This window comes from Grammomys surdaster, unplaced genomic scaffold, assembly GCF_004785775.1.
Source record: "Grammomys surdaster isolate TR1022 unplaced genomic scaffold, NIH_TR_1.0 125953, whole genome shotgun sequence".
NCBI lineage: Eukaryota > Metazoa > Chordata > Mammalia > Rodentia > Muridae > Grammomys > Grammomys surdaster.
The window spans coordinates 2,262,368-2,287,437 of record NW_021620773.1 but is presented as its reverse complement, the minus strand read 5'-3'; the positions used below and the strand labels follow the sequence as shown (position 1 = coordinate 2,287,437).

The 25,070-nt window shown below is 43.0% G+C and overlaps 1 protein-coding gene and 1 pseudogene across 1 annotated transcript in view; both read left to right on the top strand.

The window, feature by feature from the left end:
* The first annotated feature begins 413 nt into the window (after positions 1 to 413).
* On the top strand, positions 414 to 11,551 carry LOC114609358 (annotated as a pseudogene).
* The window catches only part of Zbed4 (zinc finger BED-type containing 4), a 34,325-nt gene continuing 11,675 nt past the window's right edge, over positions 2,421 to 25,070 (top strand). Inside the window, exon 1 of the mRNA XM_028753673.1 lies at positions 2,421 to 2,595. The gene's annotated coding sequence lies outside the window, so the exon portion shown is untranslated. The remainder of the gene's footprint in view (positions 2,596 to 25,070) is intronic.

Sequence of the window (25,070 nt, the reverse complement as noted above, 5' to 3'; positions counted from 1 at the left end):
GTGCGCGGCGGGCCGGGCGGAGGCTGCTGCGTCCCGTGAGTGCGCCCGGCCGGGCCTCTGACAGCTGCGCCTCGCGCTGCCGGCGGGCCCAGGCCGCGGAGGGGAGCGGCAGCGGGACGCCCCGTGGGATCCTTCGTCAGGTGCCCGGCTCCCGCCACGTCGTGGCGCCCCTAAGCCGGTGCCGGTGGGCGCGCGTGTCCAGGAAGGGGCGCCGGTAGGCTCCGCGGCGGTGACACGGGTCGGTGTCACGCTTCTTGGTGCCTGGCTGCAGCGTATGCTTCTGGGTCTGACCGCGGAGGCTTAACGAAACTTAACTCACGCCTTGGCTCCGCAGCGTCTTCACGGTCGCAGTACCTGCCGTCATTTTTTGTTCCTTTTGTCCTTTTTGGTGCGACCCACTCGCCTCTTCTGGGATGGCTGCGGGTCCTTGCTCTGTATCTGGAGGTTCTCACGAGGCTCCAGCGCGTCTTTTCAAGTCCCTGCAGCTCCGAGCCTCAGGAGGAGCTGTCGCTGTTCTCGTGTTTGTAAAAAGGGAAGTCATTTGTTTTGAAGTTAATTAGGGTAAGATTAAGTGCAGTTTTTAAAAAGACACTTCTGCCTTCTGGCTTCGTAGAACCAGTCAGCCATGGCAAGTACATTCTTGTGACTTTGTAGGAAGATTTTCCCCCCTTTATATCGTGGTGATAAAATTAATAAGACTAGGGAAGTTTTAGTTTGGTTTTTTAAAAAAAGTGCTGTGAATAAGCATAGTTGCAAGGCATGAATCAAGTCTATGCTATGCAGAATTAAGACCGAAGTTTGGCTCTACACCCTGAGGGTTTTAGTGGCATGTCCATGAAGGCGTTATTTCTGTAATCTATATAAACTTTTATATAGACTTTTTAATGTGACTTATTTTCATGAAAAGACCTAGTATACGTTAAAATATTTTGTGAATTTTTAAGAAGTTTCAAAGTCTCAGTGTGCTGGTTGGTTTTCGTCAATTTACACAAACCTAGATATATCTTGGGAAAAGGAGGTTTTTTTAAAGTTTTATTTATTTTTAATGTTCATCGGTGTTTTGCCTACAAGTATGTCTCTTAGGGAATGTTGGATCCCCTGAAACTGGAGTTATAACAGTTTCAGTTGTAAGCTGCTTGTGCCTGAATGGAATTGAACCCAGGTCCTCTAGAAGTGTTCTTAATCACTGAGCCATCTCTCTAGCCCCAGAAGAGGGACTCTTGTTTTTCTTCTTCAAAATAATTTTTGAAAATTATTTACTTACTTTATGTACATTCGTGTTCTGCTTGCATGTATGTCTATGTGAGGGCATCAGATCCTCCTGGCACTAGAATTATAGACAGTTGTGAGCTGCCATGAGTGCTGGGAGTTGAACCCAGGTCCTTTGAAAGAGCCCCAGTGCTCTTAACTGTGGAGCTATCTCTCCAGCCCCCAGAAGAGGGATTTTTTTTTTCCAAATAATATATTTATTTATTGTGTGTTGGTATTTTGCCTGCATGTGTGTCTGTGTGAGGGTGTCAGATATCGGAGTTACAGACAGTTGTAAGTTGTCATGAGGGTGCTGTGAATTGAACCCCGGTCTTCTGGAAGAGCAGGCAGTGCTTCCAATCTCTGTGCCATCTCTCAGCTCCCATGAAGAGGAATTCTTAATTGAGAAAAATGCCTCCATAAAATTGACTTGTAGCTTTTTATTTTTTAATTAATGATTGATGTAGGCAAGTCCAAGTGGTGTATTATGCCACCCTTAGGCAGGTGGTCCTTAATGGTATAAAAAAGCAAGCCAGTAAGCAGTGTTCCTCCATGGCTTCTGCTTCAGTTCTTGCCCTCTGCATCCCTGCCCTGACCTCCTTGGTGGTAGACTCTTTCTTACCTGGAAGTGCAAGATGAAATAAACCCTTTCTTCCCTAAGTTACTTTTGGTCATGGTGTTTGTCATAGCAATAGAAAGCCTCAGATATTCAGTCTTTTAAGCAGGTATGCAAGATTCTATGTTGAAAGAAAGCGCAGTGCTGGAGAGATGGCTTATTGGGTAAAAGCACGGCTGTTCTTCCAGAGGACTTGAGTCCTCTGGAACCACATGGCAGCGCACACCTGTTTGTAACTCCAGTTCCAGGGCTTCTGACAGCTTTACATAGATACATGGGCAAGAAAAATACTAATAAACATAAGTAAAAATAATTTGAAAAAGAAAGAAAGTGCTTAGTTCATTTGACAGCGATTACTTGAGCGTGTCCCCAACCAGTTAATTCCTGATTTGGGTAGTTAATGTTTTTTATGGGTGAAAACTCTTTGACGTTGATACAGTACATACACAGAAAGTCCCAAACACTTTTGAAAAGGTTTTTAGGAAATTAGGGGAATGTGTTCATGAGCTGATGTGTAGTATTTGTTCAGTGAAAGAAATACGTATGTGTGTTTCAGGTCTCTGATGGGCCTAGAGTTTGGAGCGAGAGCTGGGAAGTGGAGCTCTAGAAGCAGGGAGACGATAAGTGGCCATGGTCACTGTCTCTTCACTCCATATCTGCATTTTTTTATGTACCTGGCTTCAAATACTTCAGTTTCTACTTCTGGTTGACCTGCTGAGAAGAGGGCATAGGTAAGTGACTCTTTCCTTGGCCACAGACTTGGTTAGCCCTGTGGTAGAGCCATCTGGGGCTAGAGGTACAGTCACTAACCAGAGGCTCCTCCAACCAACATCATTTCCTTCTGAACGTTTCCTTCTGAACAGACCAGTTCAGAGTCGGCTCTGTCATTCTTTTCATTACTCTTTGAGGATGCCTGTGCAGGTGTTTGTCATTCCTGCAGATGTTTTGTATGGCACTGAATCTAGCTGCAAGAGTCTCTCAATTCTGGCCTTCACTTATACCTGGGACGTGTAGCAGCTTGCCAGCTGTTGTACCCCAATCTTTCAGATACTCCTAGCTTCACTCTTTAATGTCTAGGCTTTTCTTTATCCTAGGTATGCCTGTAATCAGAGTCGTAGCCCAGAGGCCCAGCTCTAGGTTCCAGCCACTTAGCCCTTAAGAAAGCAAAAGCTAGGCATGGTGGCATATGCCTTTGATCTTTTAATCCCTGCACTCAGGAGGCAGAGACAAGCAGGTGTCTAGTTTGAGGCCAGCTTGGTCTACAGAGCCAGTTCCAGGACATCCAGGGCTATACAGAGCAACTCTGTCTGGGGTGGGAGGTTCAAACAGAAGTAAGAGAGGACATGAAAGGAGTATTATCAAAACGACCGTTAGGGGAGATGAAAGTAGGCATTTAAGCCCGTCTTAGGGCACTGACCTGAGCCTTATGTGTAAACCAAGTTAGGTAGGGGCAAGAGGTATGCATAATTTAATAGTCTTGGTCCCCTGTGGTCTGGCTGACCATTATCTTAGTTCTGGTTCTGTAAGGTGGTGAGAAGACAGGCTCAGAGTTATTCTGAGATGAGTATTCCTGCTAAGGGGTGATCTATCTGTGGGGTTCAGGACAACTGGAGACTGAGGATGCCTCTGTGGGATGGAGCAGGACATTGTCGAAGCTGACAGTAAGATAGCTCAGTTCCTATGTGCCTGCAGCCTTGAAGGCACATGAAACAGCTACTATCAGCTTGTAGACAGACTCCTTGAGGACTCAACATATCTACACTCAGAATTAAACAGGTGAGGGACCCAGAGCCTTAAGACAAAGAAGACAAGCAGAAAGAGCCCAGGAATGCCAGGCTTTTGTCTGCTTTTAGTTACCGTGTGGTCCCTGATGAGGAATTGGTGCTTTTTAGCAAAAGTGGTTTTAAAGTACCTGTTAATAGCAAGGTTTTTTTGTTTTTCTTTTTGTGTTAATCATATTTTAAATTTTATATATTATTGTGTATGCCACACTTCTCCAAAGATAGTTCTCTGTAGAATCAGTTTTCTTCTTCCACTTTTATATGCATTCCAGGAATCAAACTTTGTTGTCGGGTTTCTGTGGCAAGCGCCTTTACCCACTGAGCCATTTTAACATTCCATCTTGCTAATTATTTCTAATATTTTTTATTTTCTTTTATATATTTATTATCTTGTAGTGCTGGGAATTGACCTCTGGGCCTGAGACATGCTAGGTAAATGCTCTACCACTAAGCTACACACATAACCCACAGCCTTCTTGCTAATTATTTGATATGTGCTTTTAGTAGTTCAAATTTTAGAAGATGTTAAGAATAGTAAAACCTTTCCTATTTCTAAGGAAGAGGACACCTGGAGAAACAAAGATCTTCCCTGCCTGCTGGGGCATTCTTGCCTCTACCTGCACCTGGCACTGTACTACCTGCTATCAAGTGGTGTCTTCACAAATTTCCTGTCTCAGAGAATTTTATAATGGTGGTAGGGACCTATACTACTAGAGAAAAGGGCCCTTCCTCTACCTGGGTACACCTTTTGTTCCCAGCTATAGATGGAGAAGACTGAAGCAAGAGGATTATTTGAACACAGAAGTTCAACTTAAAATAAAAAGATCCAATTCCCAAGTAGTATTCTGAGGGAAATTACAGGCAGTTAAGGGCAGACTTCTTGCTTTGTGTTCTGTCTCAGAGTGTGCTCTGAAATGCTTCTGGCATAGTTAAGGGTTTCTTTGAGGGGCCTGGTACCACAGAGTGTATGTCATGCACTCAGGGTCTGGAGCCAGTCTGCTGTAGCTTCTTTGTCAGCTCTTCAGGGTTATGTTTTGGGAAGTCAGTGGCTACACAGTTTAAATGACTTGGTGTGAATATGCTGGGACACGTCCAACAAAGTGTGAGTTCTGCTTCCATAGGCCTTCTTGTGAGGGCCTCCCAGCAGCTGTGGCCCAAGTTTCTCTTTCTCTTTTGTACAAAGTGTACACTGCCAGCATTAGTAAGACTGTGGTAGGGCTATCTTGCTATGCTGCCCTACAAGGATGCTGTCATGTGATTGATGTAGCCACCTATTCCCTGATGTGGATGCTTTGGTCTGGTGAACCAGCAAACCCAGATATACCTTGTTCAACTGCCTTACCTCTGCAGACAGATACTGTGAGCAGCTGAATTTCATCCAAAGCAGCCATCATGGCTGCTTATTAAAGCTCACTTTGTTTCTGCTCCACCTGCCAGCTACAGGGATGGGGCTCTCTTTGGCCACTGTATAATGAAAGCCATATCTCACATCCTGTGAAGGACATATAAAGACTTCCAGCAACTTTCAGCCAAAGCTGTGGCTTAGGCCTGTCAGTGGTGCCTTCTTATACCATAGAGGAAAGGGTAATTGGTGAAGATGCTAGGGTTGCGTTCAGGGGAAAAACAAAAAGAACAACCAGAAAAAACTAGGCTTGTGGTATGTGACCCAGAGCACTGCAGGGACTGAACAGGAACCAAGTGACCTTAGTGTGGGCTGTTTGCTTACTGTGGAATGTGCTTTGTTTCCAAGGTAGCCTTATCGGGGTTTCTGACCATGGTGGAAAGAACTCTGGTTCCAGATTTCTGAGGTTTAACTCTTTGTACTTTAATCTTTAGTGTTCATCTTTGGACTTTCCATCTTGGGACAGCCTTACCGGTTCATTGTCATCCATATAGGCTCAGTGACTCTGTGACATTTACGGCATTAAGGCTCTTGATGGTGTTGCTTCCCTTAGAATGTTAGTTATGCAGTACACCTGGTGGGTTAAAGTTGCCCTCAGGTGTAGGCCAGGTCTTAATTAAGGTCTTTGGAAACGAAGACCTCCTAGGTGTCCTCATAGCTCTGTGAGGGTTTGTCCCTGTTGAAGACAGAGGTTGGGTCATTTTTGATTGTTTTTGTTTTTTTTTTTTTTAATGCTGTGAAGTTTTTGAACTGCAGAGTTGCTGTTCCTTGGTGTCCTGTCACTAGATGGGACCCTCTGTTGCGGCTGTCTCCTGGTGCACTTACAAACTTTGTGGAGGAACTTGTGGGCGTCAGGACTTTTCACCTCTAAGATTACTTTTCTCCCTACTCCATTTCTAGCACAGATAGTCTAAGAAATGAAATAAAAAGCCGTGCTGTCACCCAGTGGCCAGTCTGTAAATTTTTAGTTTGTCTCGAGTAGCTATTTCTTCCAAACCAGAATTCTGCATCATGATTAGTATTGTATCTGGCTTTCTGCCTCTGTGTAGACCTTGTGACCTAGCATTTGGAGACTTGAGTCACTGTAGGTAGCATGTGTAGGACACAGTTGCATGGGTGATGGAATACACTTTGGTAGCCAGCCCACAGGAAAGAGTATAACCTTGATCACAGCCTGTCCCTGCCCCTCATCACTCCTAGTCAGTGCACCATATAGTCAGTGTATAGTTATCAACACATCCTTGAGGGTAGCAGACTTTCCTTGTCGGGAAGTTCTTGTGGCTGAAGATTTTCTATGTGCTCTTTATTTGAGGAACATAGTCTTCTAGGTCTAATTAATCCTACTATGGGGTTGCTAGATGGAAAAGTATGTGTCATTCTGGTAAAAGCATCTATGTTCCCTCCTGTAGGCTTGTTTGATCTATATGAGAGCCTTAACCATAACTCTTGTGTGTTTGGATTTTTGCCAGGGTGCTACTGTTGAGAAGTGGTATTTTAAAATGGACTTCATTTAATGTGTTACAATTTGAATATGAAAAAGGAAAAGTTAATGTTTCAGATTCCCTATGTTGGGTGTATGTCAGGTAGTCAAAGCATTTGAACTGACAGTACAAGTGAGTGGTTGTGGTGGGAAATGCCCTTCTTCAGAGGTTTTGTTTTTGTTTTTTCCCTTAATTGTAATGTGGTCAGGTTTTTGGTTTTTTTTTTTGTTTGTTTTTGTTTTTTTTTTTGTTTTTTGTTTTTTTGGTTTTTCGAGACAGGGTTTCTCTGTGTAGCCCTGGCTGTCCTGGAACTCACTCTGTAGACCAGTCTGGCCTCAAACTCAGAAATTCACCTGCCTCTGCCTCCCAAGTGCTGGGATTAAAGGTTTGTGCCACCACCACTGCCCAGCATGCCCAGCATGTGGTCAGTTTTATCCATCATCCAATAGGTATTTTCTGTTTTGCTCTAACTTAAGTACATAAGGACATTTCCTATACTACATCCTTTACTGTTTTGTCTTTGCCTCTGCTGTTCACATGAATTGAAGTTCTAGAGTGGTACGAGCCATAGGGTAAAGGGTCATAGTTTCCAAAAAAAGAGCTAACGGACTAAGAACTTTGTCCATGCCAGTTTTCTTTTTCTGAGATACAGTTTTACTGGGTTTCGCAAGTTGTTCCTAAAATGCTTTAAGTGATTGTTCTGCTTCAGCTTGCCCAGTAGCTGGGATATAAGTATGTGTCACCATGCTGCTAAGAGGTTTGTTTTGGTTCCAAGCTCTGCTTCAAAGTCTGGTGATAGCCTTCTGTTGGCAGAGCCCTATAGAGCATAGTACCACAGAGTCATAGGCAGACTTGTCTCTTATAGCAGACAGTTGCAGACAACTCATTAACCCATTGGTTACATGAATATTATTAAGCCATTCATTAGTGCAAGGGCCACATCACCTCTCAGGGACCACCTGGTCTCACTTTTTTTTTTTTTTAAAGATTTACTTATTTTATGTCTGAGTGCTCTGTGTGCATGTACATCTGCATCTCAAAGGAGGGCATCTGATCACATTATAGATAGTTATGAGCCACCATGTGGTTGCTGGGAATTGATCTCAGGACCTCTGGAAGAACAGAGCTGCTGAGCCATCTCTCCAGTCCTGGTCTCACTTCTTAATAGATGTAATGAGGAATAGATTCCAACATGAGTGTTAGTATATTCAAGAGTAACCATCATAATCTGAACAAGGACACCATCAGTAGCCATGCTGACACTCATATGGAAGGGAGAAAGGTCATGAGGCCTTAATTGTAGACAAAGAACTACAGAAAATTAAACACTGTTGAGAGTTGGGTAAATATTCTTCAGGAAAGAGTACAGCAATTGGTTATCTAATATCAAATGGTCAGCCCTCAAAACACACACATACAAATAACCCCTGCCCCCCCCACACACACACAAACACTCGTTAAAAGAAGAGTTCTTAGGGGCTGGAGAGATGTCTCAAAGGTTAAGAGCACTGACTGCTCTTGCAGAGCACTTGGGTTCAATTCCCAGGAACTAAATAGTGGTTCATAGCCTTCTGTAATTCTAGTCCCAGTGTGTCTAATACCTTCTTCCGTGGTCACCAGGCATGTGTGCAGTACACAGACATCCAAGCAAACAAAACACTTATACACATAAAATCAATCAATTAATAACAACTTTTAAAAAGAAAAAGGTCATGAATTGAAGGAGAGCATACGGGGGTGGGTGTACGTGGGAGGAGCTGAAGAAGGAAAGGGGGAAACAACATGATTATAATCTCCTCCATACCCACCCCCCTTTTTTTTTCTTGAGACGGAGTCTCTCTCTGTGTAGCTCTGATTGTCCTGGAATTTACTGTGTAGACCAGGCTGGCCTCAAATTCAGAGATCCACCTGCTTCTGCCTCCTGGGTACTGGGATTAAAATGTATACACCACCATGCCTGGCTTAATATCTCCCTCCCTCCCTCCCTCCTTCCCTCCCTCCCTCCCTTCCTTCCTCCCTGCCTCCATCCCTTCTTCCCTCCCTCTCTTCCCCCCCTCTCTCCCCCTCCCTCCCTCCCTCTCTCATACGCACGTGCACACACACACACACACACACTGCCTACATGCCCAGCTTAATCTTTTTTGTTTGTTTGTTTTTTTTGTTTTTCAAGACAGGGTTTCTCTGTGTAGCCCTGGCTGTCCTAGAACTCACTCTGTAGACCAGGCTGGCCTCGAACTCAGAAATCCACCTGCCTCTGCCTCCTAAGTGCTGAGGTTAAAGGCGTGCGCCACCACTGCCCAACCACCCAGCTTAATCTTAACATGCACGTGCGTACGTGTCCACACGAGTTAAATATATGTTGGCATATATATGTGTATGTTAAAAATATAAAATTTTAAAAAGATACAGCAGCATCCCTAGAACACTGATTTACAAGAGCCTGTCTCAGTGCTGTACGATGTTGCTACTATACTAGTCTCTTGGGTACCATTGCTTTAATAGTTCCGTAGCCAAAAGGAGGGTAACCAGTGTTTCTTTAGAATATCTTCATTCTTGCCAAGATAGTTACATCTCCTTACTCTTTGTTTTCATACGTGTCTCATGGTAGAATATGCCTGTATTTGAAACAGATATACAGTATAAGTAGTATCCACAGTTGGGGTGTCAGGTAACCCTGTGTAAGAACCATTTCTCCAAAACAACTTTTCTTTTGTCTTTTTTTTTCTTTTGAGGAGGCACCTCACTGTGCAGCCATGCCATGGCTGGTTTAGAACTCGCTGTGTAGACTAAGCTAGCTTGGAACTCCATCTGCCTAGACCTTGCAAGTGTTGGGTTTACAGACATGCATCACTGTGCCCAGCTCTGCCAGTCCCCCACGCTGCATCCACAAAGCTCCACAAAGCTCGACTGAACCCAGACAATACTTGCCATCCTCGGGGTTCGAAGTACCCGGTAGAAATGAGACTCTTAAAGCTTAATGATTGTCTAAAGGATTTATATACAATGTAGCAGAGTAAGTATCCTGCTCCAGTTCCTTTTGTTATTGGCTTTGAAATAGGGTTTCTGTGTGGGGCTTAGGCTTATCCCTAACTCGAGCTTCTGCTTCAGACCCAGATTATAGGCAGGTAGCAGCATGCTCAGCACCTTTAGTTTATTCTGACATCTTCCCTACCTTTTCTGAAAAATACTCTGAGAACATCCCGGCCTAACCATCCAGTGGTTTTATTCCAGCTGCCCCTCACTGCTAGGCTGAGCTCTGTCCTGTTGGTCTCATCAGTTCCCATGCTGTAGGAGTGTGTGATTGATGTCAGTGAATTAGTGCCAAAAAAATCCTTCATGGTCAGTTTTAACCAAGGAGGTTTAAAAGGAGTGGATTTTAGGTCAGGTTGTCTCGGAGTCCATTCTTCTACTTAAATTCTGGCTGTCCTGTGCGTGATGTTCTGTTATCTCAAAAATACCACTCAGTGGCTAATGAGATGGCTCAGCTAGTAAAGCACCTTTCCTGGAACCCACACGTAGGAAGGAGAGAACTGCTTCCTGAAAGTTGTCTTCTGACCTCCATACATGCTCAGTGTACACACACACAATATATGTAATAAAAAAATCTTTTTAAGGGGCCAGTGAGATGGCTCATTAAGTAAGGGTGCTTGCCACCAAGTCTGACAGTCAGAGTTCATTCCTAGAAACTGTGATAGAAGAGAACCAACTTCTGTAAGTTGTCCTCTGACCTACCTGTGTGGATGCATGTATACACATGCAAATAAGTGTAAAATTAAACTTAAAAAACATTGCTCAGGACCTTTTGTTACAACTTGTACCTCTGTAGAATGTTGACAGACAGCAGTTACAAAGATTTACAAGAACACAACCAGCAAGAGCAAACATTTAAAGAAGACTGGTTTGAAAATTAAGTACTGTAGGGAATGTGCTTCTTAGCAGGTATCCAATTCCTTTAAAAATTATTAGGCAGGGTACAGCATTGGGACGTGTGTAGTTATTTTTTCTAGTCATGACACAGTTAGAAATACATGAACAGGCCTGGGAAAGGTTAGCACCACTGAGAATTCTAGTTTGGAAAATAACAGCTTTGAGACTTGTATAACACACTTAAATACAATAGCTAGCAGCACTGTTCAGAAGTGGTCTGTACTGTAACTCAGCTCCTTTTTGAAGCAAAATTTGGAACCTTTGGCCCAGTAAGTCTATAGCACTGACAAAACTTGAAATATTAGACCTTATAAGTTTAGGGAACAGAGCTAGTTGCTACAGACTGATTCTGGTGTGCAAGGTATCTCATGTGCACAGTAACAAAATATTTATCAACCAAGCTTCTGATAACAGGATTGGAAGATTTTTTTTTCATCTCAGTGGTACTGAAGTAAAATATGGAAAAGGTCAAAAGAGTTTCATTAGTCACATTTTGTATGCAAAAGAACATTTATGGACTAGAGTCCCTACTGTCATGGTGGCTGCCGCCCCCAGGCCGGGGGTTCAGCTCCTGAGGCGGCTGGTTCTGCAGAAGCTCCCTATGCAGTGCAGCCTTCTTCTTCATTGCTTGGTGAGCAACAAGTGTCAGCCCCGGCTTCTGGAGCCTGGCAGCCTGGGCGGGATCCTGAGTCCTGCCAGAGAGGGCAATGGAAAGTTGAGCCTTCAAGGCTGTGCTGGCCTGTGTGGGAGGGTTTGTCTTGGGAGGCGTGTTTGGCATCTTTACTGCTGGCATTGATACCAACATAGGCTTTGACCCCAAGGACCCTTACCAGACACCAACTGCAAAAGAAGTCCTGAAAGCCATGGGACAGGGAGGAATGTCCTATGCCAAAAAGTTTGCCATTATGGGCACCATGTTTCATGTACTGAGTGTCTGGTAGAATCTTACCAGGAAAAGTCGGACTGGAAGAACAGCGTCATCAGTGGCTGTATCACTGGCGGAGCCATTGGCTTCAGAGCTGGAGTAAAGGCCAGGGCCATAGGTTGTGGAGGTTTTGCTGCTTTCTCTGCTGCAATCAATTATTACCTATGGTGAAAGAAGTAGCCTGAAAGGAAGGAGGACGCCAGCCACCTTCAGAGCTGTTCTTTGGAGCAGTTTCTACACACTTGGCATTGCTTCAGGGGTGAAGCCGATTGTTTCCCTCTATAGTTGGTAGTGTGAAGGACCCACCTCACCGAGCGCGCTCCCGCTCCCGCTCTCCAGACACTGGGGCAACCATACTTTATACTTCTGAATTCCAACCAGGTTTTTGAGGGGAGACGGTATGGCAGATTGTCTTCTTGCAGTACACAGGTTGGGAGGCCATGTGTGGCCTGTTACAGAGTTAAGCTTGAACCAGGCTCAGTTCTGACCTTGCTCAGCTCTCCAGCTGTTAACAGAGAGGTGGCAGTGTTTGCCCAGAGCCAGGAAGCTCTTCTTCCTTAAGACTATGCAGGCATCCATCATGAGTTCCAGGGCAGGGCAAAGTAAACTTGCCATCAAGGCAAATAAGTTAAAAAAAAAAAAAAAAAGAAAAATTTATGGTCACTTTTTCATGTGCTGAAGTTATATGTTGTTAGCTCTGCTCTGTGTGTGTGTGTGTGTGTGTGTGTGTGTGTGTGTGTGTGTGTGTGTATGCGCGCGCGTGCCCAGGCATCCGTGCTCAAGTGTCTTTATGTAGGCCTAAGGAAGACCTTGGTTTTTCCTCAGTTGTTCTCATTCTTTTTTGTTTGTTTTTAAAGTGGCCTCTCCCTGACCCTGTCAATTTGACTAGTCTGGCTCACAAATAAGCTTCAGAAATATAATATGTATCCTACCAACTCCCATACTCCCCCATAGTGTGCATTGCTATGCCCAGCTTTTTACATGGATTCTGGAAATTCAAATTCAGTTCCTCATGTTTGTATGGCAGGACCTTTACCAAAGGAGCCATCTCCCCAGCCTGCAAATATTTACATAATATATAAAGTTTAGACTCATAGCTCCATACATGTCTAATCTTAGGTATATATGGTATTATATAGACCATATTAACATTAAATATACCAAATTCATATAAAACTAGTTGCTTCTAAGTGTCATTTAAGTACATAAAGCCAGGGGTAACAGCACATGCATTTAATCCCAGCACTAGGGAGGTAGAGTCAGGTGGATCTCTGGCCTGGTCTACAGAGTGAGTTCCAGGACAGCCAGGACTACACAGAGAAACTCCATCTAAACAAACAAAGCTGTAGAGATAGGGGCTAGAGAGATGGCTCATCAAATAAGAGCACTGGCTGCTCTTCCAGAGGACCCAGGTTCAATTCACAGCACTCACCTGGCTACTCACAACTGTAACTCCAGTTTCAGTGGATCCAACACCTCACACAGACATTCATGGAGATAAAACACCAATGACCATAAAATCAAAATAAAGTACTAATTTTAAAAAGAAAAAAAAAAAAGAAGACGACTATGGAGATAGCTCTGCTGTTAAGAGAATGTACTGCTTTCATAAATACTTTATGAGTTCAGCTCCCATCACCAAGGCAGGCTTCCCAGAGGTGCCTGTGATTCCAGCTGCAGGGGATCTCATGCCATCTTCTGGCCTCCATGGTCTACTCCACTCACATGCACATGCCTCCACACAGACACTGACATGCACATGCCTCCACACAGACACACACATGCACATGCCCCCACACAGACACTCACATGCACATGCCCCCACATAGACACACGGTTAAAAAATAAATCTTGGAAGGTGTGGAGGCACATGCTTTTAATCCCAGTACTTGGGCTGTAGAAACAGGTACTTCAAAGACAGCCTGGTTGGTCTGCAAAGGGAATTCCAGACCAGTCAGGGCTACATAGTAAGACCCTGTCTAAAAACTAAGTAAGTAAAATAAAATATTTACTATAAACAGATACTTAGCTGAACCTTGATTTTGTAAAGAAATGTATCTAAGTAGTCAATTCTTTAAGAATCAGCAGAAAATAAGGCCTCAGTGGTTAAGAGTATTGGCTGTTTTTCCAGAGGACTGGGTTCGATCCCTAGAACTCACATGGTGGCTCACAACTGTCTGTATCTTCATTCCCAGGGGATCCAGTGCTCTCTGCTGGCCTTGGGGGCACTGCACACATACAGTGCACAAATATATATGCAGGCAAAACACCCATGCACACAATAATTTTTTTAAATACCTGCAGAAAACAAGCAGTTATTTGTTTTGTTTTTGTTTTTTTATTTTTCGAGTTTTCAAGACAGGGTTTCTCTGTGTAGCCCTGGCTGTCCTGGAACTCACTCTGTAGACCAGGCCAGCCTCGAACTCAGAAATCCACCTGCCTCTGCCTCCCAAATACTGGGATTAAAGGCATGTGCCACCACTGCCTGGCACAGTTATTTGTAATATATAAAGTCTTGATGATTTTCAACATATATGCAAGTTATTAAGATATCTAATCTCATAATATTACAACAAAATATTATTTGTTAGCAATTTTCCCAAAATTATTCCATCTCTACACTGACATGTATACACACATATACATATATTTCTCTGGACCACAGTATTTATGTACAAATTAATCCAAAAATTAATTTGAAGATAATTCACTTTATGCTTAGCAAAAAGTACAAATATTTTATGCATTTAGCAAAAAATATTAAAATTTTTATACTTATTTGTATGCATGTGTGGAGCACACAACACTTGTAAAGGTTAGAGGACAACTTGTGGGAGTCTTCTCCCTTCATCCTGTGGTTGAGGTGGGGAATAGAACGCAGATTGTGAAGTTTGGCAGCAAGCACGAGGTATTAACTGCTAAACCACCCCACGAACATTTTTATAGCCTAATTTTCTGTTTGTCTTTACTCTTAGAAAATAAACAATACTCAGTTTCTTTGCAGAATCTGTTTTGGAGGAAAATCTTACTCGAAAATCTCTATAACCAGTACTATATATTTTGTAACTTAATGATGAAGCTTTTATTTTGGTGTCAGTGCATGTTTTTTTAAATAAATACTTAGATGTTTGTTGCCTCTAAAATAATTGTTTTAGAAGAGCATTTGTATCTTTTGAATCTTGGAACAGGTTTTTTCTCAGCCTCAGTTTCCAGAACTAACATTTGAAAGCACCAGACTCAAACTGTTCCACCTGGAAGAAAGCTGAAAATTAACATTTCTGTTAATATTTTAGTTGGACCTGTCTCTGGTAAAGTCCAACATAGCTAGTTTTCTGCAGTCTCCAAATCTATAGTTAGCTGTTAATTATTTTCAAAGGGAGAGGAAAACAAACAGAGGCAAAAGCTCTTATATAGTAACATAGTCCAGAAATCATTCCCAGATGCCCTCATGTACTCAGAACTACATTAAATCAGGCACGCCAGGATCGGTGATTTCAGTGTGTGATAAGTTTCAGAAAGAGGGAAAGGAAGTGGGCAAGGATTTGCTGCTCGGTTATTTTCTGGAACTTTCTGGGCCAATGAAGTTTTTCCCATAATAAGTTACAAAAGGCCAGGCGGTGGTGGCGCACGCCTTTAATCCCAGCACTTGGGAGGCAGAGGCAGGTGGATTTCTGAGTTTGAGGCCGGCCTGGTCTACAGAGTGAGTTCCAGGACAGCCAGGGCTACACAGAGAAACCCTGTCTCGAAAAACAACAAAAAAAAACAACGACAACAACAAAAATAAGTTACAAAAGACTGGTTAACTAGAGTTCTCCTTAGGGGCATCAAGGTAGTAATGGCAGTATTTTCTGTGGTTATATAAATCACAGTAGAGATTTCTTCAGCACTCTGTTCATCTGTTCCAAATGGTTCAGTAGAACCCCAATGACTCAGAGCTCTAAAAGACTAATGCATTTCCATGTTCCCTTTCACTTGACAGATACTGTCCCAAGTCATTCAACAGAACTCTTTTCTTCCAAATTGGAAAGATCTATCATAGAAATGACACACCAGCTAAATCAGCAGAACCTCAGTGGCTCCAAGGGACTCCAAAGCCAGTTACCAAGTGGCAGTTGCTGAGATGGGTCAGAAGAGCCCAGACAGGTCAAGGAAGCTAACAAGAGGGCAAAACATGAGACGCACTGATCTGGGAGGAACTTAACTCATTCTGTGCTTCACACAGTAGAATTAGACAGTACCCAATGCTGGCTGAGATGGGAAGATGGATCTCTGAAATAAATTGTCCCCACAGCTGTGTGACACTGCTTGCACTTTCCTTCTGGAGTCCACATGCTGTGAGTGGCTGATGGATAAATATGTCTTTTTCTCCTGCCCATGGCTCAACTTGTTACCAGAGTTGTTAGGATCAGAACCTGGTGTCTGTCAGTTCTAACAACCTAAGCTTAGCCACCTGCCTACAATAGGCCAACTAAACACAATAGTAAAAAGCAGAGAAAGACTTAAGGACACATTGGGAAAAGGAACAAATAGAGGTCCAGTGACCAGACACCCCCCTTCCCCCCCATCCATCCTTGGCTTCCTGCCATGAGGCTAAGGTTTACGTGGAAAGCAAGAGATGCACGTAACTAAGTTGTAGTCAACTTGTGGACCTGCCCATCACTGAGCCATCATTACGTAGGTTCCAGTCTCCTGCAAGGTGGTTCAGCAAGTCAGAACTGTGTCATATATTCTTGGAGACATTGCTTTTCTTTGTTGGTACTAGACTTCAGCTTCTACTTCTCCCAGCATGAGATTACTGGGGAGAAATTCTGATTTCTTGGGGACTATTATTTCAGTAATCTGATAGGATTATTCTTTTGGAATAACTAGTACTGGCAAGACAGTCGGAACATCACCTTTATAGAAATGAGAAGGGCACGTGTGTCCTGTCTATTCTTCTATATTACCCTTGAGACCATCAGTCTATTAGCTGTAGTGTCACAGGGTCGTGCTGCTGTGTGTCCTATATGTGTGCGTTTATATACATGTACCATTATTATACATGTGTAGTTTTACATATGCATTCTTTTTCAACAATTGTTGTATATGAGTATGGATGTGTTACTGTGTACATGTGGAAGTCAGAAAATAACCTCCACCATGTAGATTTCATGGATCAAACTCAGGCTTCAGACTTAGTGTCTTTACCTGATGAGCTAATTTGCAGGCCTGTGTATTTTACTAAGATAAAGTCTTTTTATAGCCTAAGCTGACCTCAAACTCACAGCAATCTTCCTGCCTCAGTTTTCTAAGTACTAGGATTACAAATATAGGCCACTATACCCTATATGTATACTCCTAAGCTACTTTAAAGTATAGTGCAAATGCTGAAGTTAAATAAAATAGGTGTCTCAGTGGGTTGCTCTATGAAGAGCACATTCATACCTGGCATTTAGTCCTAGTCCGGAAAGAACATCCTGTTTTTTCTACTTGGCCTAGACTCATGGCCTGCCCTTGAAGTCAGTATTTGCTGGCCTGAATTCTATGTCAGTAACTTCCAGGTAGGTAGGTGGATGGGGAGGTAGGGATGGGTGGATGGGTGGGTGGGTGGATGGATGGATGGATGGATGGATGGATAGATAGATAGATAGATTTATGACTGAATTGAGCACCTCTAAGTATTTGTCAAGTTTGGACTTTTTTAAATGACAATTCATTCTTGTTCAGGTTGTACCTATAGCCTGCTTTCTGTGGTAGCTGCCCCTTGTGTTTCTTCCAACCTTGATTTTGCTGGAAGTATTCCTTGAGCTTTATTTACTCTTCCTCTGTTTTCTGGCTTTCTGTAAATTGGTAGGTAGATCTAGAGGCCTGATCAAATTCTAATTGGTCTTCACACAAGTTTCTTTATCTAAGATGTTTCATTGGTTCAAGTTCAAGAAGCACCTCACAGAGTTGGAGAGATGTAAGATTGTTCTGTTCTCAATACCCATAGCAAGCAGCTCACAATCAGCCAATCACCTGTAGCTCCAGTCCAAAGGATCTGTTATCTGCACATACATGTACACATACCCACACATAGAGACACATACATAATTGAAAAACAAAATTAAAGAAGCAAAATTAAAGAGCCAGGCATAGTGGCATACAGCTGTATTCTTAGCACTCAGAAGGCTGAGGCAGGAGAGTCAAAGCATTGAGGCCAATCTGTGCTTCCTGCTAAGGCACTGACTGTCAAAACAAAAACAGCAATAAAACAGCCATAGTCCCATGTCTGGGTATCTTATTTTGATTGGCAGTTACTGGTGTGCACCTAAAGATACCTACAGTTAGACTTCTTTCCAGAAACTGCAGTTGTGTTACAGTTCTGACCCAATTACTCAGGTGTCATGTAGGCTTCTATAGAGAACGAACCTCTTAAGTATCTGAGGTAGCAATTCATGTAGAAAACTAAAGATTGTGATTTTTTTTTGTGTGTGTCTGCTAGTTTACAAAATCATAATTTTCTAATCATCTTTAGGTATTTGAATTGGTCAGCTTTGTGTTAATACAGTGAGAGATACCTGAGATTCTGGGAGTTTCCATCCAAGAGCAGGTACTACTGTTAATCCAACAGGCATGAAGAGAAAGACTACCAACCACAAATTAGGACCAAATCAAAGCAAGCTTTGTTCTGTGCACAGCGGATGTGGCGTTTAAGAGATCAACTCAGAGCCAATTTCTTAGTCTTCTTTTATAGGATTTTTCTGCAGGGTGGGGGATTTTTCAAGCCAGCGTGATTACAGAAGCAAGACCAGCAGTTAAGGAAGTTTTTCTTTACAGAACATTCGATGGCAGTAGGAGGGGGGCACAGCCTAATTCCAAGAAACAGAAACTTTGAGTTTACAGTAAACAGAAATCTAATTGAACAGTGGCTCCTGGTTACAAAGTGCACTTGGTGGTTTTTCATCTTCTCCCATCCCCTAACTTGTCTTATGTGTCCCTGTCAAATCCTTAATAGGGAACTTCCACTTCTAGGAAGGACTAGAAGTGCTTCTGCTGTAAGGACTAATGGTGGTGATGGAGGGCAAGTATTTTAGCAGTTTCTATCTGGCAGGAAACAAAATTTGTGAGCTATAGACTGATGATGACGGGTTGTGAAGAACATTATTGGGAGGATTAAGGGACCTCCAGTGGCTGAAAAAAGAGTTGTTAGCCAGGGGGCTAGTTGAATAGTGATTGGTACCAATTTTTTCCCCTTCTGGAGGTCTAAATATTTAGTTTGAGATTGTTTCTAATTATTCCTGCCTGCCTGGCATAAAAACAGTAGGTTTCTCGTAAGTCTTCTTTGCTTCATAAAGAGTGGATCGAGGCCTTTTCAAAAACTACTTCTGCCAGTGAGTCCACCTGATGTTCCATTATGGAGAATGAGTTTTACAAAGACCCTAAATCTTGCTTCACTTGTTTGCTGAAGGTTCTGAACCCTTGGCCTTGCAGGACTAGGGCTGATGTTCGTGGTGCCACGGATCCTGTGATCTCTGCACCCAATAAGAGTGGAACCAATATGGGGACTGCTCATTTTGGCAAAGGGTGGTCAAGTGCCATGTCTAGATGCAAGTGGCCTGTGTCTTCATCATAAATATGAATTTGTGAGAGGCTGTGGGTAAGCATGCAAAAAAGTGGATGTGACCCATGATCAATGAGGGAGATTGAGAGACACTGGGCAATGCCTTCTATATAGGCCCATCATGTATTAGAATGTGTAGGGAGGAATAGCTGCTGGCTTTCAGTACCTGAGATAGTCAGGTTTCGAAAATAGTTGCATGGTTGTCCAAATAAGGAGAAGCCAAGTTATCTGGCAACGAATAACCTTGTATATCACCTAGAGATAATTTGGGTTCAGACCAGGAGCAAGCGTCAGTAGTAGCTCATGGCAGTGCTGTGAGTGTCAGATTGTAAGGCATTCCTACATAGTAAGGGTCAAGACAGAGCCAGCAATGTTGTGTTAGGTTAGATACAGAGTGGTTGAGGAAAGAAAAGGTTGCCATTGTCATAGTCAGGAAAGGCACCTCTATTGGAGGAAGGGTGAATGGGGGTGTCTTAGGGGAGATTAGAATAGCCAAGACAGTAGTTGGCAGATCTATGAGGTATGGGCGTGCCAGGGGAACCTGAGGCACTGGAGAAGGTACATACATATTGGGACCTGTGGGTTTAGGTATCTTAGACTGAACCCATTTTCTTTGGAATGTAATTGAAGTACCTGGGACTTTCACAGAGAGATGTAACCTAATTCCCCAGGGTCTTTGTGTATCCCAGAATGATTCAGCTGGGGAAACTTAGAGGTCCAAGAATTTAAGTGTGAAAGTTATGGGGTTTCAGGATCCCTGTTTACAATGGGATTAATCTCTGTGGGGTTGGGAGAAATGGTAGATGATCTTTGTTAGACTATTCTCAGGGGGCAATAGATACAAGCTTCACAAGGCACAGTGACAGGTGCTATTCCCCGGCAGGAATTAGAGTTTAAGTCCAGGTCCCTTGTAAATTTTGGCACCTTGTAAGTTTTTCTCCAGTTTTAAAATGTCACAACCTTCCCCAACAGTGCCCAAATGACGTTTTCATTCTTCAGTCTAGTTCCTTCTCCCTGAAGGGAGAAGAGTTTGCAGAGATATGTTATTAGCTGAGGTTGTTTGTCAGTTGTAATGATATCTAAGACTTTTCCAGTGTCCGTTAGTCAGAGTACCCATTTCTAGGTGGGGGTCTATCCAGGTTACCATAGGTAAAGGTATGTATGGAGGTAATCTATTAGGACAAGGCTAATATTATGATTTCTGTAATATAAAATGGGATAAGAACAGGAGTTCAGGTTAACAATAAAATATTAAACCTTGGCTGGGAGCTGGAGAGATGGCTCAGCGGTTAAGAGCACTGACTGCTCTTCCAGAGGTCCTGAGTTCAAATCTCAGCAACCACATGATGGCTCACAACCATCCGTAATGAGATTGGATGCCCTCTTCTGGTGTGTCTGAAGACAGCTACAGTGTATTCATCAATAAAATAAATAAAATAAATATTTAATAAAAAAATATTAAATGTTGGAAATCTAATCTTAAGGGGATTCCATCCAGGCAAGAATACCAGCAACCTTAATGGGCATCTAGAGAATCATGGTATAAGGACTCTTCCATCTGGATTCAAGGCAGTCAGTTTTGAAGTGACAGATCACCATGGTATCACTAGGTTGAATTCCCTGGACCTGAGGAAAGATCTTCTCCAGAGTCAATTGTAATTCCTTCAGGGATTCAGAGATCAGGGAATCTGTTAACAGCTTTGGATATACCTGGAGGATGTGGTGGTGGTGATGGGTGTCCATAGACTGTTATATGGGTAAATTTTTCATGGTAAGGGGTACAATGGGCCCTTAGTAGGACAAAAGGCAGGAGACCAACCCAGTTGCTACCAGTCTCAAAAGTATATTTAAGACCTCTTTTAAAGTCCTATTTACCCTTTCTACCGTTCTTGAACTCTGAGGGTGAAGCATACAGCATAGTTTCTAATTTATATTGAGAGCCATTGAAATCAGTTGAGATAGCTCGGCTATGAAGGCCCAGCTATCATTGGACTCAAGAGTTAAGGGAAGACCAAATCTTGAAATAATTTCCATTATTTATTCTTTCAGTACTATCTGAACCATTTCTGTTAAAATTGGAAAGGTCTCTACCCAGCCTGAAACAGTGTCAACAAAGACCAGCGAGTATTTATATCCAGTGGCCTTGTATAGCTTCAGTAAAGCCCAGTTCCTAGAATCCACCAGGGATTGTGTCCTTGGAGGAGTATGTCCTTGTTGGCATTTACCTGAGCACAGGATAAGTAGCAATCTGAGATGTTTTGAAGTATCTCCTGATGTCCAGGCAACCAAACACGGGGGAGATGAATTGTGAGGTTTTTTTTGGGTGACAAATGCATTGACCTGTGGAGAACAATTAGCCAATTCCTTCCCAGTAACTTGGCATGCAAATTTTCCTGTCTGGTAGATCCAGTATCCATGGCAGTTTTGATGAGCTCCCATACTGGAGTATAATTTGATCCTGTACTGGCTGGTTTTTGTGTCAACTTGACACAAACTGGAGTTAATCATAGAGAAAAGACCCTCTCGAGGAAATGCCTCTATGAGATCCAGCTGTAAGGCATTTTCTCAATTAGTGATCAAGGATGGGAGGGCCCATTGTAGTGGTGCCATCCATGGACTGGGTAGTCCTGGGTTCTATAAGAAAGCAAGCTGAGCGAGCCAGGGGAAGTAAGCCAGTAAGTAACATCCCTCCATGGCCTCTGCATCAGCTCCTGCTTCCTGTTTGAGTTCCAGTCCTGACTTCCTTTGGTGATGAACAGCGATATGGAAGTATAAGCTGAATACAGCCTTTCCTCTCCAACTTGCTTCTTGGTCATGATGTTTTCGCTGGAATACAAACCCTGACTAAGACAGATCCCCTCTGGAGATTGTGTGAGGGCGTCTTTATTGAGGTGGAGTGGGGGCTCAGGGATGACCAATACCTCCTTTATTTTATTTTATTTTATTTTATTTTATTTTATTTTATTTTTATTTGTTTTTTTGAGACAGGGTTTCTCTGTGTAGCCCTGGCTGTCCTGGAACTCACTCTGTAGAGCAGGCTGGCCTCGAACTCAGAAATCCGCCTGCCTCTGCCTCCCAAGTGCTGGGATTAAAGGCGTGCGCCACCACTGCCCGGCTAGTCACTTGTACTTTTAAAAAATTGAATATTAATCTGTGTGTGGAGGTACATGCATGCACACAAGTGCCACAGCATATGTTGTGTGTGTGTGGAGGTCAGAGTACAGATTGAAGGTTAGTTTTTTTTCCTCCGGTCAGGTTCTGAGGATTGAACTTGTGTTGTCAGACTTGGCGTTGGCAATAAGTGCCTTCTTGCCTTTTACTTGCCGAGCTGTCCCACTGAGCCTCTTTTACAGTTTTCAAAAATAAATTATTTGTTTCTATTTATATGTCTGTGTGTATGTATGCACATGTGTGTGTAGTCCCAGAGGCCAGAAGGTGTCAGATCATCTGGAGGTGGAGTTACAGGCTGTTGTGAGTCTCCAGTGTGGGTGCTAAGAGCTGAACCCAGGTTGTCTACAAGAGCAGCAGGTGCTCCTAACTACTCAGTCAGCTCGCCAGTTACCTTTTTTTTACCTTTTTTTTTTTTTTTTTGGACAAAATTCTTGTCTATAATGCTCCCCTTAGAACTGTCATGTTGTATCCTGAAGGCTCTAAGATGTTTTCATGTTCTTCTTCTCTCCTTTCTTCCCCATTCTTCCTTCTTTCTCTCCCTCTTTCCCTGCATCCTTTCTTCTTTTGTGTTATTACATGTTCACAAATGAGTGTGTAAAGTGTACATACACAGTGCACATGTGGAGATCAGAGGACAACCTTGAGTGTTGGTCATTGCTTTCTACCTTGTTAGAGACAAGGTGTCTGTTGATTTTCTGTTCTATGTGCCAGGCTAGCTGGCCTAAGAATTTCTGGGGATTTTCCTGTGTCTACTCCTCCCGCCCCATTTCCTTATAGAGGCACTGAGATTGCATATGCTTGCACTGCACACCCATCTTTTACATTGATTCTGGGTATTTGAACTAAGTCCCTCAGGCTTGTATGTGAAGCACTTCTACCCACTGAGCCATCTCTCTAGCCCTTCATTTTATTTAATTTAGAAATGCTTAAAATTTCTTCTCTGTTACTCAAAAGTTTACTCAGTCTTTGTTTATTTCTATAGTTTATAGGTTAGTTGACTCTGTTGGTCTTCCTGTGGAGTCCAGTTCTTTTAATTGATTTTTTTGGTCTAATTAATCTATTTGTTAGACTATTGAATTACTCACTATATTGTATCTGTACCTGTCTTGTCTCTTTACATTCAGTAGTATCTATGTTTTATTAAGTTTGGTGCTCAACATTTAGTACCTATATACTTAAAATCCTTAACATTCAATCCGCCTTTGAGACAGTGTCTCATGTAGCCAGCTCAAAATGGCCTCCTACCCTCTATGTAGCCAAGAAAGACCTTGGACTTCTAATCTTCTTGCCTTTACTTCTCTAGTGCTGGGGTTACAGCACACCTGACTTAAGCAGTGCTGGGGATCTAACCTTGGGCTCTGTACAATCTAGGCAAGCACTCTATCAACTGAGCTACATCTCCAGCCATGGCTATCTTCTTGATAGAGTATCCCTTCTGATTTGACTTGAAGTTTGCTTTGTCAGATAGGAATTAGCTACCCTTGCTTGGTTTCAGATTCAGTTTCCTTGGAATATGGGTAGTAAGTTGTGAAGCTGTCGCCAGTTTTCCATGTCCATGATCACTGCCCTCTGCTGACTACTGGTCCTCACCCTGGCTGTTCCAGGTGGGAAGGTAAACCTTGACTCTACTGCTATATCCTGGCTCAAAGTATAAGTCCTGCACCACACATCTACTCACAGTAATATGTAAGAATGAAAATACATCCCGCGGGGCTGCTTGACCCCTCATTTTCTTGCTCCTGCTCCTTACCCTCTCTCCATTTCCCTCCCTCTCTCTCCACGTGCTCATGGCCAGCCTCTACTCCTCTACTCTCACACACTCTCTCTGCCTTTCTCTGTCTCTACTCCTTCAATTCCCCTCCCCATGCCCTGAATAAACTCTGCTCTATACTTAAAAAAAAAACAAAACAAAAACAAAAAATCCTACATCTTGTAATTCCTGAATGAAGTAGTGTACTCCTATGAACCCAACACTCAGGAGGCTTAGGGAGGAGAATTCCAAGTTCCAGATCAGCCTCAGGTGTATAACAAGGCCCTTTCCTTATAAAAGAAGGAAGGAAAAACATCTCAGAGAGTAGAATTTTATTTTGAAGGTATATTATATAATTTTTAAAATGGATATTTTTCAGTTAGTCATCTATAGAAATATAGTTGCTTAGCTAGAAGTGGTGGCACACACCTTTAATCCCAGCACTTGGGAGACAATGACAGACAGATCTCTTGAATTCTAGGACAGCCTAGGATATACAGAGAAACGTTGTCTCAAAAAAAAATCATAAAATCTTAAAATTCATTAATTACTTTCAGTTTTTGTAGATTTCTTATTACAATGTAACTGGAAAAAGGAAGAATTTCTGTTTCAAGTTTGTTTGCCTCTTTGTGTGTGGGGTGTGTGTGTGTGTGTATGTGTGTGTGGTGTGTGTGTGTGTTTGAGTTCAGGCTGTCATGGAACTTACTCTGTAGAATAGATTGGCCTTGAACTCACAGAGATCTGCCCGCCTCCGCCTCCGCCTCCGCCTCCGCCTCCGCCTCCGCCTCCGCCGCCGCCTCCGCCGCCGCCGCCGCCTCCGCCTCTGCCTCCCAACTGCTGGGATTAAAAGTGTGCACCATTATACCCAGCTCCAAATTCATGTCTTTTGAGACTTTGGCTGGTCTGGGTCTCACTGGGCTGGGCTCAGTCTTGCCGAGATCTACCTGCAGAAGGCACACAGGTTAGCTCTCAGACCTTCTGCATCCCCAAACTCTGGGGTTAAAGGCATGCACAACAATGTCTAGTGTGTGTGTGTGTGTTTTTATTGATTTTCCAAGACAGGGTTTCTCTGTGTAAACCTGGCTGTCCTAGAACTCACTCTGTAGACCAGGCTGGCCTGGAACTTAGAAGATCTACCCATATCTGCCTCCCAAGTGCTAGGATCAAAGGCATGTGTCACCTCATCC